At 38.3% G+C, this 6,861-nt stretch overlaps 2 long non-coding RNA genes across 2 annotated transcripts; one reads left to right on the top strand and one right to left on the bottom strand.

The window, feature by feature from the left end:
* Positions 1-232: 232 nt before the first annotated feature.
* Positions 233-2,360, bottom strand: LOC111927514 (uncharacterized). The gene is made up of 4 exons (XR_002863594.2): positions 2,058-2,360; positions 1,820-1,847; positions 1,331-1,498; positions 233-317 (listed from the first exon to the last, which is right to left on the bottom strand). It is a non-coding gene; the product is annotated as an uncharacterized LOC111927514 (long non-coding RNA).
* A 348-nt stretch (positions 2,361-2,708) lies between these two features.
* Positions 2,709-6,861, top strand: LOC147654581 (uncharacterized). The gene is made up of 2 exons (XR_015282495.1): positions 2,709-2,812; positions 6,769-6,861. It is a non-coding gene; the product is annotated as an uncharacterized LOC147654581 (long non-coding RNA).

Here is a 6,861-nt window from a genome sequence, read left to right as displayed (position 1 = left end):
CTGTGCTCTAAAATCAGTGATGGTCAAAGGTGTTTTTCAGAATTGTGGTATAAATTCTTTTTGGCCTTTTGGGCATGTATTTGCAGTGGTTTTTTTTCCTGATTTCCACACTAATTTTCTTCCTAAACATATATATTCCAACTGGTAGCAGTATTCTTTATTTTCATTTTAAATCATGTTATCATGAATATTTAATATTAATTTTATTTTTATTTTAGTCATGTGGTTTGAGGAAGGCTGGTGGTTGTGTGAGTGCTCTCTTGCTGGTTTTTGTCCTTCTGGAATGCTGATTTTTCATACCTCAGGTCTTCTGCAACCTGAGGGGAAATGAATTTGCATCAATTCCTATCAAATGTGATACTCCTGCTCAGACCCTGAGTTCTGGCATTGGAAAGGATACTGCTGAAATATTTCCTTAACAGCTTTTGATGTTTTTGTTCCATTCACTTCTGAGTGGATCTGGTTGTTTAAAATCTTTTGCCTTAACTGGCTGCTGCCTCCCTGTGTGCTCCAGAGGGGTCAGCCAGCATCAGCCCTTCCCGCTCTGGTGTTGTCATTCTTTCTTGTCCTTCTCACTTTTGGAGCACAGGATCCAGCATTTCACAGAAGTAATGCCTTGCCATGTGTTAAAATTCAGTGTTTTGCCTACAGTATTTCCAACTGCCATTAGTTTTCAAAACTAGGGGAGTTTCAAAGCCATGATGTGAATTTTCCCTGCTCCATGACAAAGTCCCAGAAGTCTTCAGTAACCCTAGAGTTCCTCGAGATACCATGACCTCATTTTACATCAGTTCCAGCTTTTCCCCTCCACCTTAAAATTTAATGCCTCAGTTGAGTCAAATAAAAACTTACCCAGAATATCTCAGTTATTATCTATTATATTGTATACATCAAATTATATGATTTAGATGTTATTATTAGACACTTGGAACTGTCCTTTTCCCATCTTTAACACACTTGGCTGTACATCTCAAAGGAATATATTCACTGTTGGCTACTATGAGGCTTTGCTATTGCAAAGTTAAATGTGTAAAAAAGCAACCACAAGCAATTGCTAATAACTATAACCAGTAGTCAAGAAGTAAATAAAAAAAAATAAATCAACTAAAGAAACAAAGAGAGAAATTTGCTTCAAACAGGACAAAACCAGCAGCACAGATATGTCCAGGACACAGTATTAATATGGCTGTTGGTCTATTCAGTAATTTAATTTTAAAATTTGTATTTGTGAATAAATTATCCACTTCCATTTTTTTTTCCTGCTTCTGGTGTTTTCATTTTTATTTATTTCCATGTCCTTCACAACTTTTTTTTTCCTGTAAAACTCTACCTTGATAAATTTCTTCTACTTTCAAAGCAGGCAAGTTTTATTGGTTCTTCTCTGTGTTCACTGTTTGGGCATGTTAGCATCCTAAATCCTTCATCTTTTTGTCCTCTTGAGTCTTTCAGGATTGCCTCCATATCTTGCTGTATACATCTTACAGAGCACTGCAAATACCTTCCAGATGGAGGACAGAAGATAACTTAACTTTAACTTTAACTTAACTTCTTTAAGTTAAACTCTCAGTCAGGCTCTGGGCAGAGTTTAGTTTTCCTATCTAAACCTTAGAGGCAGATATTTACCTTCTCTGGGTTTCAATGCCAAGATTTCTGCTTAAATGAAATTAGGCTGGTCATATTTTTTATGATTAAAATAACTTTAGTAGCAAGACGGTTCTGGAAGTGGGCTCTGAATATCTTTCTGTCAATAAAAGAAACTCTTTATAAAAAGGGGAGAATTGAAGGCAAATTTAAAATAAAGAAGAAAATTTTCACTCACAAAATGCAGGAAGCACCAATCCAATCACCTGAAAAGTAGAAAGCTGTTTGTAAAGTGCAGTCAATTTAAAATTCTCCTAGGTTTAGTGTGATAAATATCTGATGTTGTCCTTAAATGTGAAACCTAGTATTTGCAGGGGAGATTTCCTATGACCACTAAGTTTAAAATTATTCATAAGGATATGCTGAATCTTTAAGATTCGATTAAGATCACAGTCAAATATTGGTTTCAGAATTACATTATTTCACTCGCTGATGCCTGAGCTGAAGTTGGATCTCTTGAATATTTTTTCTGTCCTCTGTCCACCTCTTTTCTGATTCAGCTGAAATGCACAGGTCTGGTGTCATTCTGTCTTCCTTTGAGCTTCATAAATATAGCTAGAGGTGCCCCTTTTACTCTGAGGATACGTGTCCTATGAATTTAAATCACAAACACTACAGGCAGATTGTCCAAAGGCACATTCACCTTGGACCCCTCCCGTCCCACAGAGGACAAGGCATCTGCTGTGGCTGAAATTGGATGGAAGTGATCCAGAACTTGAGGTTACCCAACCCAGAGACGAAGAGAATTTGCAAGAGCGATTCCGCTCTTGTTGCGTCAACGTGTTCCGAGGTAATTCCACCAGAGGAACATCGTGTTGGGACCTTTCTGGCTTTGCAGTGCTCTGGGATTTCATTTGATGGTCGTGGCTCCTCAAGCTTTGTCTGTTCTGTATTTAGAGAGGTTGCCTCAGCTCTCCTCCATGACAAGGCAAGAATTCTCTTATTTAAACAGCAGCCAAGCAAGTCTGATTGCTGGAATAAGACTAAATCTATCTATCTATGAAAAACCTGCAGGGGAAGGGATTTGCTCTGTTAATGAAGATATTAATTATTTTCTTTACAGAAAAATAGAACCCCTGATGTGACCAGAGTTGAAGCCTCCTTGTAAAAAGCCATTCTATGGACATGTGAAGAAACACAGTCTGTGTTCTAGGGGTGAAAAGTACAGAAGGCAAGTGCATATGCACATGTGGGGAGGTGGGAGAGTGAAAGAGGGATTGGAAGAAAGAGATGCAAAATATGGGAAAAGCACTCTGGGAGTAGCTGAACACCTGAAGTTTGTCTTTGGCTTGCATTTGAAGGCAGCAAGCAGAGAAGGGCACCTGGCTGTGAGGGGCCAGCTAAGGCGAGCGAAGGAGCCAGTGAAGAGGCGCAGATGATAAGAGAAAATGCAGATAAAAGAGAGCATTTTGGTGATGTTATGCAAGCAATTGAGTGGCAAGATGAGGGCTCGGCACATACGTGCTTTGGAGAAGTTTGTGCAGTGAAGCTATTTGTGAGGAGAAGTAGAATCTAATTTGTTTGAACTCTACCATCTGTGGTGTAATTGCCTTATTGCCAGTGGGATTTATATGAGTAAATGAACACTGGAAAGAGGAAGAATACTAATAGTAGGGTTTAATTTTATATAGGACTGTCTGTTCATCTGTGTAAAGAATATGAAAATAAGTCAATTCAAAACTATTTTATATAGGGTTATCTTGCTTCAGCTGTGAAAATTATATAGAAAATAGGTCAATTACTACAAAACTTCTACTAAGGAGGAATAAACATACTATCATAAAGGGAAGCTGATTGCTCTTTAATTGCAAAGAATAAAAAATCATGTCAATTCTAAGATACATCTTCAAGAGAACAAAAATAAAATTGGAAGCTGACATCTTTCTTCTACAAATAGTTTCCTGAAAACTGCTGGTTTGACAAGCTTCCAAACTGACATCTTCTATTTATACATAAACCCATTGCAAGTTTTTTCCCCAGCTGATATTTGGTAACAAGGCATTTAGCAGATGGTATGCCAAATTGGATCACTTCTTTTGTGATACTGAAGTGATTTTTAAGCCCCTTTCCCATTGAAACTGTTCTATGCAGCTACCACTGTGGTTACAGAGACGTTCCTTCACCTCCACAAACCATATCAACTAACATATCAGGCAGATATTGACAAAAGGCAAAAGAGAGTTTCATGTTGTACAGAGAATTTCACACAGATTGAGGCACTTGGAATGTGTGTGCATAAGGTCAGATCAGCTTTCCTTTGAGGACAGACTGACACTGTGGCATGTTTCACCCACAAAAAAAGCCTGACAATGTTCTCCCAAAGCTGGCCTTCAGCAAAGCAGCAGAGTAGACAGTGAAGAAATTACAAATCCCCTTTTTGTAAGAACCCTGCTGCTGTGATTAGGACTGACAAAAGGAGACAAAGAGGTTGGAACAGAAAAACTTTATCAACGGGACTTGTGTATTAGGCAATGCCCTACTCCTTCAGCTCCAGCCACTGTCTGCATTTGATCTGGGCACTGGAATGAGCTGAGATGGGTGTGCTGTCATCACAGTACACTGAGAAACTTAGTGGGGCTGTGGAGTTGGCTCAAGGTCAGATGAATTTTCTGCTGGAGGTTCTGCTGGATGCAGTGGAAGTGAGGGATGGGAAGCGTTTGTGCTCTCCTGAGTGGTCACGAGCAATGTGGTTTAGGCAGGTTTATATACTGAAAAATTGCTAATCTGCTGTCATTACCTTAAATAATTGATGATTAACATCCATTGGAATGTTCCATAGCAACAGAACATTTTGCAGGTTTTGTGTTTGTTTTGCTTCGGGCTCCTGATGGGACGCAGAGAGCTGCGTGTCTGTGGTTGAGACAGGAAACAAAAAAGGAAAACAGAGACAGAACAATGGGTTGCTTGTGGAAACCACAGGATAAAAGCTCTTCTTCAATTTACTTCTGCTGTCCAATTTACTTCACAAGGGAGTAAATGTTACAGTGTTTTTCCACAGGACTGGTAAATGAACAAGGCTTGATCCACTTGCTTCTGTGTAGGAGTCTTTAGCTATTCACACAGAGCCAGCAGAACCCCTGAGTGACAAGCACTCCTCTTGAACAGATTTGGGAGACCAGGAACACCCTTGGGCAGATCAAATGTCCTTAAATTCTTCCTTATATCTGTAGTATCAGTGCAGTTTCTTACATATTGTTTCTTAATGTACTAATATTATTGTGATCAAAGCAAATTTTTTAGGGTTCAATTCCTGCAATATCCAAGTACTGGCGTAATAGATGATGATTTTAAAGCCAAACCCACTGCCATTAAATTAAATTATAAATTGAGATTCTAACTGCCTCAAGTTCCTCCAAGAAAGGTTAATTCAAACTGACTGGCAATCATTAATATTCAGTTCTGACTGTTGCATTAGCAGGACCTGGTCATAAATCTATCTTAATCAGAGTCTTCCTGGAAAATGGACAATGGGCTCTGATGACTAATACCCTGGCTGAAATTTCATAGGAGACTTTGCTAAGTATTTAAGGAATTAAGCTTTTTCATAGTCTTGCACTGAATGTCCAGCTACACATGTTGTCATTATGAAAAATAAAAAAGAGAAAAAAAAAATCTAGGGGAATGATGGCTTTATTACATCGTGCTTGGAGCAAAATATTATTTCTGAGGTTTTTTATGTGGGTACAACTTCTGTGATGAAGGAAGGTTTGTCCTGAAAACTGACTATGCCCAATGTAAACATAAAGATTGGGGGAAAGCCAGTGAATATCAGAAAACTGACAATTCCCTCTGATACTCATCATCTGTCTTGCAGCAGATAAATACAGCAGGACATTCTGACATGGGAATAGTCTGGCATATTGTTCAGCCCACATGTACAAGTGTATAGAGCTGGTGTCTCAACAATTCCTCATTTTCTGGTTTCAGCTAAACACTGTGTTTGTGGAAAAAAAATAACAGTTTCCCTGTAGTCTTAATTCTGGTGCTTAGCCCTGATTCAAATGGATACAGAAAGCCTTTTGTTACCATGAATGTTGACTTATTTGGATAGAAATTTCTTAACACAATTAAAGTAATTACTCTTAGTCAGACTGAATGTTGAACAGACTTCAGAAGGAACCTTGGTGTGGGATAAAATTGCCTGGTTCTGTCCAGACACCACTCACATCAGGACAACTCCCATTTATGTGTTTTCTTTCCCTTTCCCTTTCCCTTTCCCTTTCCCTTTCCCTTTCCCTTTCCCTTTCCCTTTCCCTTTCCCTTTCCCTTTCCCTTTCCCTTTCCCTTTCCCTCCTCTTCCACTTGGGGTGAAAAAACATTCTTTTGGCACCCAAGACAAAGTTCAAGGTCACTGTACTTACCCTAAGGAATGACCCAGCATTCCAGTAAAGTCCTCTCTTTTCACTATTCCTATTTTCTTTCAAATCCTGCTCAGTTTGTGTGGTGTCCCTTTGCTCCAGCAATATTTGGCAGTGTCAGGAGTGGCTTCATGTTCATCATCAGATGAAAGTTGGGTGAAGATGAAGGTCTGTGGTTAAGTTTCTGTGTAATTCACAATAAAAGTATAATAATAAATTCTGTTGCTAAGTGCATTAGACAGGGATTCATCTTTCATTTACATTTTTGCAAATAACAGGAGGGACTGAATAGTAACTCTAAGTATAAGAAGCTCTCCATCATATGAAGATTTTAATACCAGCTTTAAGACTAGACGGAAAAAAAGTTCAAAAAGTAAACATATACCTTTTTACACAATCTTAACAATTTGGGGGAACATGGTTTTTTCTACTGACAAACTGGTGCAAAATTTATTTGAAGAGGCTGAGATTTCTTTATAATTATCACCAGTCTTTCCACTGAAATTCCTGGACTGTGAATCTGCTTGCATTTATTCAGCTGAAACATTCTCCTACTGAGAACTGTGAAGCTTCATTTCCTTTAAAATTTTCCAGGGATAAGATGTCAGTCTAGGCAGAATGCCCTAAGGGATATCCAGAGGAACTCCAAACAATGCATTTTAAAAGACCTGTCATTATAACTGCAATTTTACAGATCTTACAAAAAGCATTTATTGGGGAAAATTTATTTTTGCAAATGTGATTTATACTTTTTTTTTTTCTCTTTCAGGACTAGAAAAAAACACCAAATCATTTGCAGTCAAGGGAATCGTTTTTTCGTGAAACACGTATCTGTGTAATAAAAAGGTCCAGTTCTTGATTA

Source organism: Cyanistes caeruleus, chromosome 2, assembly GCF_971803275.1.
Source record: "Cyanistes caeruleus chromosome 2, bCyaCae1.hap1.1, whole genome shotgun sequence".
Classification (NCBI taxonomy): Eukaryota; Metazoa; Chordata; class Aves; order Passeriformes; family Paridae; genus Cyanistes; species Cyanistes caeruleus.
The sequence above is the reverse complement of the archived record's forward strand: the minus strand, read 5'-3'. Positions and strand labels throughout refer to the sequence as shown.